At 33.3% G+C, this 10,266-nt stretch overlaps 1 pseudogene; it reads left to right on the top strand.

Annotated features, from left to right (window-relative positions):
* The first annotated feature begins 674 nt into the window (after positions 1-674).
* On the top strand, positions 675-9,477 carry LOC134484929 (vomeronasal type-2 receptor 116-like; annotated as a pseudogene).
* The last annotated feature ends 789 nt before the right edge of the window (positions 9,478-10,266 follow it).

Here is a 10,266-nt window from a genome sequence, read left to right on the forward strand (position 1 = left end):
AATGTGCCACGATTCAACTCAAAGTCCAAATGATTTGGAACATTTATAACTTCTCAATTCTTGTCTTACTATAAAAGTTCTGAGGAAATCTATTGGGTTCATAAATCTTGCTGTTGACACACGGTCTGTTGAAGGCTGTTCAAGAGAAAATTGCCCTTTGGAATATTTATGGCGTGGATGTTAATGAAGTCATGGCTGCTGTGGATGGAGAACATTATCTTCAAAACACGTTTTTGGAAATGTTTTGATCAAAAGTTTTCAGACCTCAGATGTAGGGCTTGAGGCCAGAATTTTCCCATTGTATCCAGGGAGCAGAACATATGATGAACAGAAAGAAACTGTTGAATATAATTAAGTGGATCACCTGTCAGCAGAAGCCTTAAAATATACAAACTGGTGTAAATGTGTGTGTTATGTTTGCCTGCATAAGAATCAGGTTTCACGGGCTGGAGAGATGGCTCAGCAGTTAAGAACACCCGACTACTCTTCCAGAGGTCCTGAGTTCAATTCCCAGCAACCACATGGTGGCTCACAACCATCTGTAAAGAGATCCGATGCCCTCTTCTGGTGTATCTGAAGACAGCTACGGTGTACTTATATATAATAAGTGAATAAATCTTTAAAAAAATAAAGAATCAGGTTTCACAATTGCTCCATACTAGATCTTAGCAGACATGAAGAAGCTGTGTCCGTTCACTATTGCCTTTTTTTCCCTGAAGTTTTGTCTCATCTTGTGCAATTTGACTGAACCCAGTTGATTTTGGAGGATAAAGAAGAGTGAAGATAATGATGGAGATTTGCAAAATGACTGTGGTTTTGTCCTTTTTACACTTGAGAGCCCTATTGAAGAAAATTTTTATAATCACATTATTAATTTTAGGTAAGTCATTAACTTTATTTCTTGTTTCAATATTATTAATTAGAAGTATATAACTGTACACACCCTGTAAGATCCTGTCCTGTTTTTCCCCTTGTAACTTTAGGAACCACAGAATATTAATTATAACTTCAATCAATGTTTTGATACTTTCAAATGTGTCACGGTTTACGTTAGCTTTACTACATTGGCTCTAGTTCACAAAGCTGGAAAGCGAGAGAGACTGGATTCTATCTCTTGAATCTTTGTTGATATATGTTGAAATATGTTTTTACCTTTACCTTGAGTTCATAATTCCCACTTTTGGCAAAATCTCAATATGAAGGGACCGCATCACTGCCTCTTTTCAATTTTCTGCCAACCGTCCCTGTATAAGCATGCATCTAAAGGCCTCAATAAAATGGTTATCTAATTTTGGCCTCTAAAAGTTGGGCATACACTCAGACATTGAAACATGTGTGGTGGTGGTGGAATGATGTCTACTATATATGATTAAATGTATATTATTACATATATACTTATGAGTATATATACATATGGACATATATATATATATATATGCCTTGCATTATAAAATACTCTTTAAATGAACCCCTCCTGTCATTCTGGAGCTGTCACTGAATATGGAAAATGCCCGCCAGATTTCTTATTCTGTTATCAGAATATCTTTTCATCCAGTGATGCAAACACTCAGTCACATGCTAGTATTATTATCTGCATCATGTAGATATTCAATATTTTTCTTAATTTTAAAAATATGTAACATTATGGAAAATCTAGGAGAATAAATGTATTTCTTGTTGCTAAGAAGCTGTTCTCAATGTGGCTACATAGTTCTTAGATTCCCAGTGTGAGATGTTATCATTTGTGCCTGCAAATCATGAGAGAAGGGATGTTGAAATCACTCAAATTTTAACTAATCCATGAGCTTGTGGCTTCAGTCTTTCATAACCTGAAGTTTTCTGCACTTTTCTATCCCTGACTCTCATCCCATTTCTTATTCAATTTTTGTGTCTTTCCAATTTAAACAAAATATTTTCTAATTGTTAGCAACAGTATACTTTGTACACTTTGATATTGGTGGTGGCTTCACATTATTGTAATTCTGTGTTAGGTCAGTAGAAATTCAATTTCTGATGCATTCTGTATCATTCCAGATCTCATTGGAAAAAATAGTGGACATTCTCTTTAGTGACAATTCTACAAGTCATAATAAGATTTAAATTTACAAATATATGAATTGTATCAATACACTTTTAAGGTTTAGAAAGAAAAACTTAGATTCAAACAGTCAATTAAAAGTGAAAATTTCAGCAAAAGAGCCTGTTTGGTGTTTTACCCCTGATGAGAGGTATTTGCTAATAGTAACAAATGAACAGATGAACTGCCAACTATGCTTGGGCAGAGGAACACATTTGAAATGAAAGAAGATCTTAGGGTTCAGACATCTATTAAAGGACCTTAAAGAATTAGGAGACCTGAAGTGTTAAGGGAAATTTCAATCCACTTTTACAAAATTAAAATAGTAGCAACACATTAAAAGGTGACTTCATGTTGATGTGTATAGGATAATATTCAGGTTGCACAATATATTGCATCATTTTATGTGCTTGAAATGAATAAATAAAGTTAAGTCGAAGATATCTTCAAATATGTATTGTTTAATGAATATTAACAGTTGAAACTATTAAATGCATGTTCTATAAACAAGGAAACATTATTGATAATGTTTCCTGCTATGCTATGCATAAAATTAGCATTTTCATATTGTATAACTTCAACGAGTTACTCCTAATTTGAAATTTGAAAAATGTTCTTACTGATATAATAATTTCTCTCCTCAAAACACTGATACTCCTTTTGAATTAAAATGATTGCTAGATAATTTACACAGGTACATAATTCATTTTGCATAAACTTACTCTGTGTTAGGTATTATTATATAAGGGCCTTTGAATATATTTCTAAATGATTGGCTTTTTAATCTTTTATGTTCTTTTACTCTGCTTGATACTCAAAAATTATTTTGAGTTTTCATACAATTTATTATGCAACATTTGGTATAGGATCATAAACAATAGAAATTCTTAAATATGCATTAATGATATTTTTAGGGTTAAAAAGTACATGAACACAGAAGTTGAACAAAATTTTTTGATGTAATATATGATTCAAAAAAATTAAAATTATTAACATGTTTAATATAAATTACATTTAAATACTAAAATTATAATGCAAATGTGTTATGTATTTCATGTGTTGTTTATGTCATGCTTTTTATTTTGTATTTGTGGAATTATATCTCCACGATTATAACAGTCTTAATCAATTGGACGCTAATGTAGTCAGAAGATGGTATTCAGAGGTAAAATAGTCCCCTTATTGACTGTCAAAGTTACAAAATTTATCACAAGTTAGTGTCATGGGTCTATGAACTTTTACATTGTATTCAAATCTTAAGATCTCTAATTTATGAGACTTATTTCATGACATTTAGACAGAAATATAGAATGCCTTGTGATACAAACTTAATTGCAGTTGAAATTTTCTTTTTCAAGCATCTCCCTTAATCATCATTATGCTTGGTTTTAGGATAACAGCAAGAAAATATGAATTTTTTCTGGTAATGTTTTTTGCTACTGATGAGATCAAGAAGAATCCTTATCTTTTATCCAACATGTCTTTGATATTTTCCTTCATTTTTGGTATGTGTGAAGATACAATGGGAGTTCTGGATAAAGCATATTTACATCAAAACAACTATTTCGATCTACTTAATTATAACTGTGGAAGAAAGAAATGTTGTGATGTAAAACTTACAGGACCATGATGGAAAAATTCCTTAAAACTTTCAGTTAATTCAAGGGCACCAAAGGTAATAATGTGTGACACTGGACGAATTACCAACTTTTAAATTCCATTTACATGTGCCTACAAGAAAACCTGCATCCCATGCATTTATAGGTATGCTGGTAAACACACACACACACACACACACACACACACACACACACGCACGCACGCACGCACGCACGCACACACACACACACACACACACAGAGAGAGAGAGAGAGAGAGAGAGAGAGAGAGAGAGAGAGAGAGAGAGAGAGAGAGAGAGAGAATAAAATAATCAGATTGTATAACTATACTGGGCAAACAGGAAAAGCTGTTTTCTAGAACGTACAGTTTTGTCAGGAATATTCTAGAAGTAAAAATCTATGATATGTATTGTGTAATCTTACTACCCTCAATCTGAATTCTGAACGGTGAGTTGCATTACTTGTATTTATGTCCAAACCTCCTAACAATCATCTTCCTCATGTGGATGTTTCATCCTCTCTTCTATACTCTTTAGATTTTCTTTGGACCATTTAATCCTAACCTGAGTGACCATGACCAGTTTCCCTATATCTATCAGATAGCAACCAAGGACACATATTTGCTCCATGGCATGGTCTCCTTGATGTTTCATTTTGAATGGACTTGGATAGGACTGCTCATCACAGATGATGACCAAGGTATTCAGTTTCACTCAGACTTGAGAGAAAAAATGCAAAGGCATGCGATCTGTTTAGCTTTTGTGAATATGATCCCAGAAAGCATTCAGTTATACAACACAAAATTTAAGATTTATGACCAACAACTTATGACATCTTCAGCAAAGGTAGTTATCATTTATGGCAAAATGATCTCCACTCTAGAACTCAGCTTTGCAAGATGGGCATATTTAGTTGCACGGAGAATCTGGATCACAACCTCAAAATTGGATTTTATCACATATGATAAAGATTTCAGCCTTGATTTCTTCCATGGGACTGTCATTTTTGCCCACCACCACAATGACATCGCTATATTTAGAAATTTTATGCAAACAATAAACATATCCAAGTATCCAGTAGATATTTCTCAGTCTATGGGGCAGTGGAATCATTTTAACTGTTCAATCTCAAAGAACAAGAAGAAAATGGATTTTTTTATGTTGAAAAACGCATTGGAATGGTTAACACAGCACACATTTGACATGGTCCTGAGTGAAGACGGTTACAATTTATATAATGCTGTGTATGCTGTGGCCCACACCTATCAAGAACTCATTTTTCAACAAATAGAGTCTCGGGAAATGGCCAAACCCAAAGGACTATTCACTAACTGTCACCAGGTAACGTTTTTTACATTTCATTATGCTTAGATATAGCAATGTGACCTTTCAGGCCACTGAGAAGTTCACATACATTTGTTACAGGTTATCTCTAGGTATAAAGTTTTCTATACTGCAAAACTCCAAAATGAATTTTTTACGTGGATATATATCATGCACAGTGATAAGTTTTAATAGGAGACAATACATTTTCATGAATATAAGTGAATTATGTGAAAATTTCTTTTAACATTTAACCAAATAAGTTCAAATTTTAAAAGGAGCCAAGAGTTTCATCATAAAATCCTTAAGTGATAACTAGACTAGAATATTTTTCTCAAGAAGGATTTCTCAAAAATGAGTACATGTGCTCCGATAATAGCTATCCATTTAAATTAATAATATTTATAACAACACATATGATTAAGAGTACACATTTCATTAAGTTAATGGGTATTTCATACATCTATGCAGTACGTCCATGATTGACCCACTACCATTCTTTACTTCCAAAACTTCCATATTTTATAACTCCCCCTTTTTTCTTACATATTTGGCTTTAGCTTTTAAATATTATTTTAGACAAACATGTGTACACATACACACACATACCATGTGATTTGTTCTCTGGTAATCATTTATTCTAGCTTTCTTAACCAGCAACAATTAATGTGAAGTATATTAAATTGTAATTATACAATATAACATGTAATTATAACTTGTAATAATACAGTATAGTGTATTTTACTACATGGGGTTATTTTAATATACCTGTATTATCTGAAAGACATTAAAAAATTATGGGACATTCTCAATTTGGTATTCTCTGTATTGATATGCATATGTAATCATATAATGATTCATCTCTTTTAGGTGGCTTCTTTGCTGAAAACTAGGGTATTTACTAACCCTGTTGGAGAGCTGGTAAACATGAATCATAAGGAAAATCAGTCTGCCAAGTATGACATTTTCATCATTTGGAATTTTCCACAAGGCCTTGGATTAAAAGTGAAAATAGGAAGCTATTTTCCTTGTTTAACACAGAGTCAACAACTTCATATATCTGAAGACTGGGAGTGGGTCACAGGAGAAACATTGGTAGGTACACTACAATTTTTATTTTTTTAAAGATATCAAATTTTAAATGGGAAGCACTCAACAATATCCCTGTGGTCAAGACCAATTAATACTCTTGCAAATGACCATTCTCAGTTACAAGCACCAAAATTTAATTACACTGAAATTCATTTGATCTGGTTATAGGGATCAAAGGACTCTGAATCCTATGGTCAATTGCATCCATATGACTATTTACCCTCCCTTACAGAAATATATTTATTAAATTTATAGCAATATATACAGTTAAACACACACATATATATGTACATATATATATATTGTAACTACATATAAACTATATATAAACTGATTATGTATGAACATAGTTGTAGCGTAATTAATTATAGCATAGATTCATTATGAGAAGTATTTTCCTAGATTAAAACTTTTCTCTTTTAATTTATAGATTTTTATCATTAATTTTACTTATTTACATTTTAATATTATCCTCCTTCCCAGTTTCCCCTCCTCTGCAGAATATTGCCTCATCTGGCATCAGAGTGAAGAGAGACCCTTGGTACTGTGAATGGTGCATGCCACAGAATATAAAAATGTTAGATCTTTGAGGCCAGAGCGGCCAGATTGTTGGAGTGCTCTTTAATAGATTCAGTGGTGGGGTGGGATAGAATGGGTATTAAATCTTTCCTTTGCACTTAGGAAAAGTTCATTAATTGGATGAGAGTCTTATATTACATACTCTTTTCTTATTTTTTGAACAAGTCTTCCTTGAGATATCCTACCTTTTCTTTCCATACAACTCTGTGTTCTTATTATTTTATTTATCAGTTTTTAAGAGAAAAACGGATGCCACATAAAAGTTATATTTGAATTAATCAGTTTATCAAGGAGAAAATTTAAATTGTTACACCTAAAATATTGCATATATAATATTCATGACAGAAATTATTGTATGACATACAGTGCATTTCAGGGTAATATATAATAATAAATTTTCAGAGGAATGCATCTGTTAATTTCCCAAATCTTAATCTATCGTTCATTTTATATATGATGTATTCATGATCTTCACACAGATGTACACATTAAATACATATTTATATAACATATATAATGTGCATATTTCATGTATATATTATTTAAATATAATTTATATTTATATTTGTGTGTGCCTGTGTGTCTGTGTGTCTTTGTGTCTGTATGTGTATTGCCTCAGGTCCCCTCCTCAGTGTGTAGTGAGACATGTACTGCAGGATTCAGAAAAAGTCATCAGAAACAAACAGCCGACTGCTGCTTTGATTGTGTCCAGTGCCAAGAAAATGAGATTGCCAATGATACAGGTACATGCTTGCTTGCAGAGAAAAATTTGCTGAATTTGAATATCTTCTGTTTACAAACTATAAATATGATATGTCCTAGATGGAAACTACAGCCCAAAAATATCCATGTTTCAAAATTTAATTGGTTAAATAATATCAGTTTCCCTTAGACCCAGTTAATTACCTGGAATTTCTTCCAAAAACAACCAATGTCTCTCAGAATGTAATGGTTAATGCTTTTATACTATGCAGAAAATGCTTAGGGGGACATACATGTCTAACATTTTTTAAAAGATAATTTTAGACATAACCTAAGCTGATGTATATTCTTCTTTGATCCTTTGTACAAAGAATCTTGACTACATGTACAGTCCACAAACTTTCTGTCACCAAGCTTAGTTCCTGACATAGACAAGATGCTCAGAACAAGTGTTCACTAGTGAAACGTATTTTAAGAGCTTACATGACATAAAGGATTAGGCATTTCCTATCAAAGAATTAGAAAAAGTGAAGATATCAATAATGCAGCAAGAAATAGGAGAGTGCTTATCATTAATCACAGCCTAAATAAGGAAAGCGGGATGAATGTCAATATCAATAATCTTCATGCCATAAACTTCTATAGCCATAACCATGGAAAGTGTAGTTGGCGGAAAATAAATTGTACCACAACAAGAAGGACATGGATAAGTTTATGAGACATATGGCTTCAAGAATGAAAATATTCCTATACACAAACGGTTTTTGAATGAGGAATTGTATGTTCACCAGCCTATGTGTAGACAAAAGTGCACAAAACCTAAAACAAACAAAATACATAATGTTTTTCATCAACCAGCATCAATAAATATGTCAGTATACTACCCTTGTCTCTGAATAATAAATTTATGGATTGAGAAATAAAATAAACTGAGATTATGCATATTAATAATCACCATATTTTTATTTCATTTTTGTTTAAGTGATAACTTTTCCAATTTCTGTGATGATGATTTGTTCCATCACAAAGCATAGGTTAATAGACAGGAAATATATGTTATCAGTCCCTAAAGCAATAATGAGTGTAATATATTCTCAACCCCAAATTATTTATTGATATATCCTCTGAATGAAACAAATATACAATTATTAACTACACGATTATGATATCTTATAAGGGATTATTTTTCTTTGCCAACAGATATGGAGCAGTGTGTGAGATGTCCAGATGATTCATATGCCAACTTAGAACAAACCGAGTGCCTCCAAAGAGCTGTGACATTTCTCGCTTATGAAGATCCATTGGGGATGGCTCTAGGCTGCATGGCCCTGTCCTTTTCAGCCATCACAATTCTAGTACTAGTCACTTTTGTGAAGTACATGGATACTCCCATTGTGAAAGCCAATAACCACATTCTCAGCTACATACTGCTCATATCTCTAGCCTTCTGTTTTCTGTGCTCATTGCTCTACATTGGACATCCCAACCAGGCCACCTGCATCCTGCAGCAGACCACATTTGCAATATTTTTCACTGTTGCTATTTCTACTGTGTTGGCCAAAACAATAACTGTGGTCACAGCTTTCAAGCTCACTACTCCAGGGAGGAGGATAAGAAAGATGATGATAAAAGGGGCAATTAACTTGCTCATTCCCAATTGTACCCTAATCCAACTTGTTCTCTGTGCAATCTGGTTGGTGACATCTCCTCCATTTATTGACAGAGATACACAATCTGAACATGGAAAGATAATCATCATTTGCAACAAAGGCTCAGCCATTGCTTTCCACTTTGTCTTGGGATATTTGGGCTCCTTGGCTCTGGGGAGCTTCACTGTGGCTTTCTTGGCTAGGAACCTTCCTGACAGATTCAATGAGGCCAAGTTCCTAACATTCAGCATGTTGGAGTTCTACAGTGTTTGGATCACCTTCCTCCCTGTCTACCACAGCACCAGGGGGAAGGTTATGGTTGTTGTGGAGGTTTTCTCCATCTTGGCTTCTAGTGCAGGGTTGCTCGGGTGTATATTTATCCAAAAGTGTTATGTTTTTTTTTAGTTCGACCAGATTTAAATGTTCTTCAGAAATAAAAAGATAAATTGCTTTATCGAACCTTTGAGAGTTTTAAAATTTTAGATGATGCTCAACATATCTACTTTGCTTTGTCTTAACAAAAGTGTTCATAAATCATCAAAGAAAATTAAGTAATATCTAGAGATAGTATTTGTACCACAGTACAGCACTGCCTAAAGCAATATCAATTAGTAAGTTTTGGTGGCAAGTGAGCTCTCAGAAACCTAAACATATTGAGAACAGGAAATCTCCATTAATGAGAGGCTACAATCACTTTGATTTGTACATATGTGTTTAAGAAATGTTCTTAATTACAGACTAATATAAGTTGATTCTGCTCCATGTAGGCAAGACAACCTCCAAGCAAGATGTTCTGGGAGTTATAAGGAAGAAAACTGTCATAGGATGGACAGGAAGCCAGTGATCAGTATTAATCCATGGTCTATCATTGAATCCCTTCATCCATGTTCTTTCTTTGCCTTCATTCAATTAAGTGTGACCAAGGTACATAGGGAAATAACACTTTTCTCATATATGTTTTGACCATGGTGTTTTTTTTACAGCAATAGAAACTAAAACATCAGCTAATTGGTAAATTGCCTTATGTGGGAATTGGACTGCCATATATTATGGATGATATATTGGAATAGATTTATAATATACTATTAAGATATTCAGAATATCAAATAACATACTAAGAAGAGTACAGTATATGAAAAGGACTATGGGGGTCAGATTTTGCCTGCTCTTGATCTTTATATGAAAACACGTCATATCATTGTGAAACGTAAGAGTGTCCCGTTTTC

The sequence above is a fragment of the Rattus norvegicus genome, chromosome 1 (genome assembly GCF_021556685.1).
Source record: "Rattus norvegicus strain SHRSP/BbbUtx chromosome 1, alternate assembly SHRSP_T2T, whole genome shotgun sequence".
Taxonomy (NCBI): domain Eukaryota; kingdom Metazoa; phylum Chordata; class Mammalia; order Rodentia; family Muridae; genus Rattus; species Rattus norvegicus.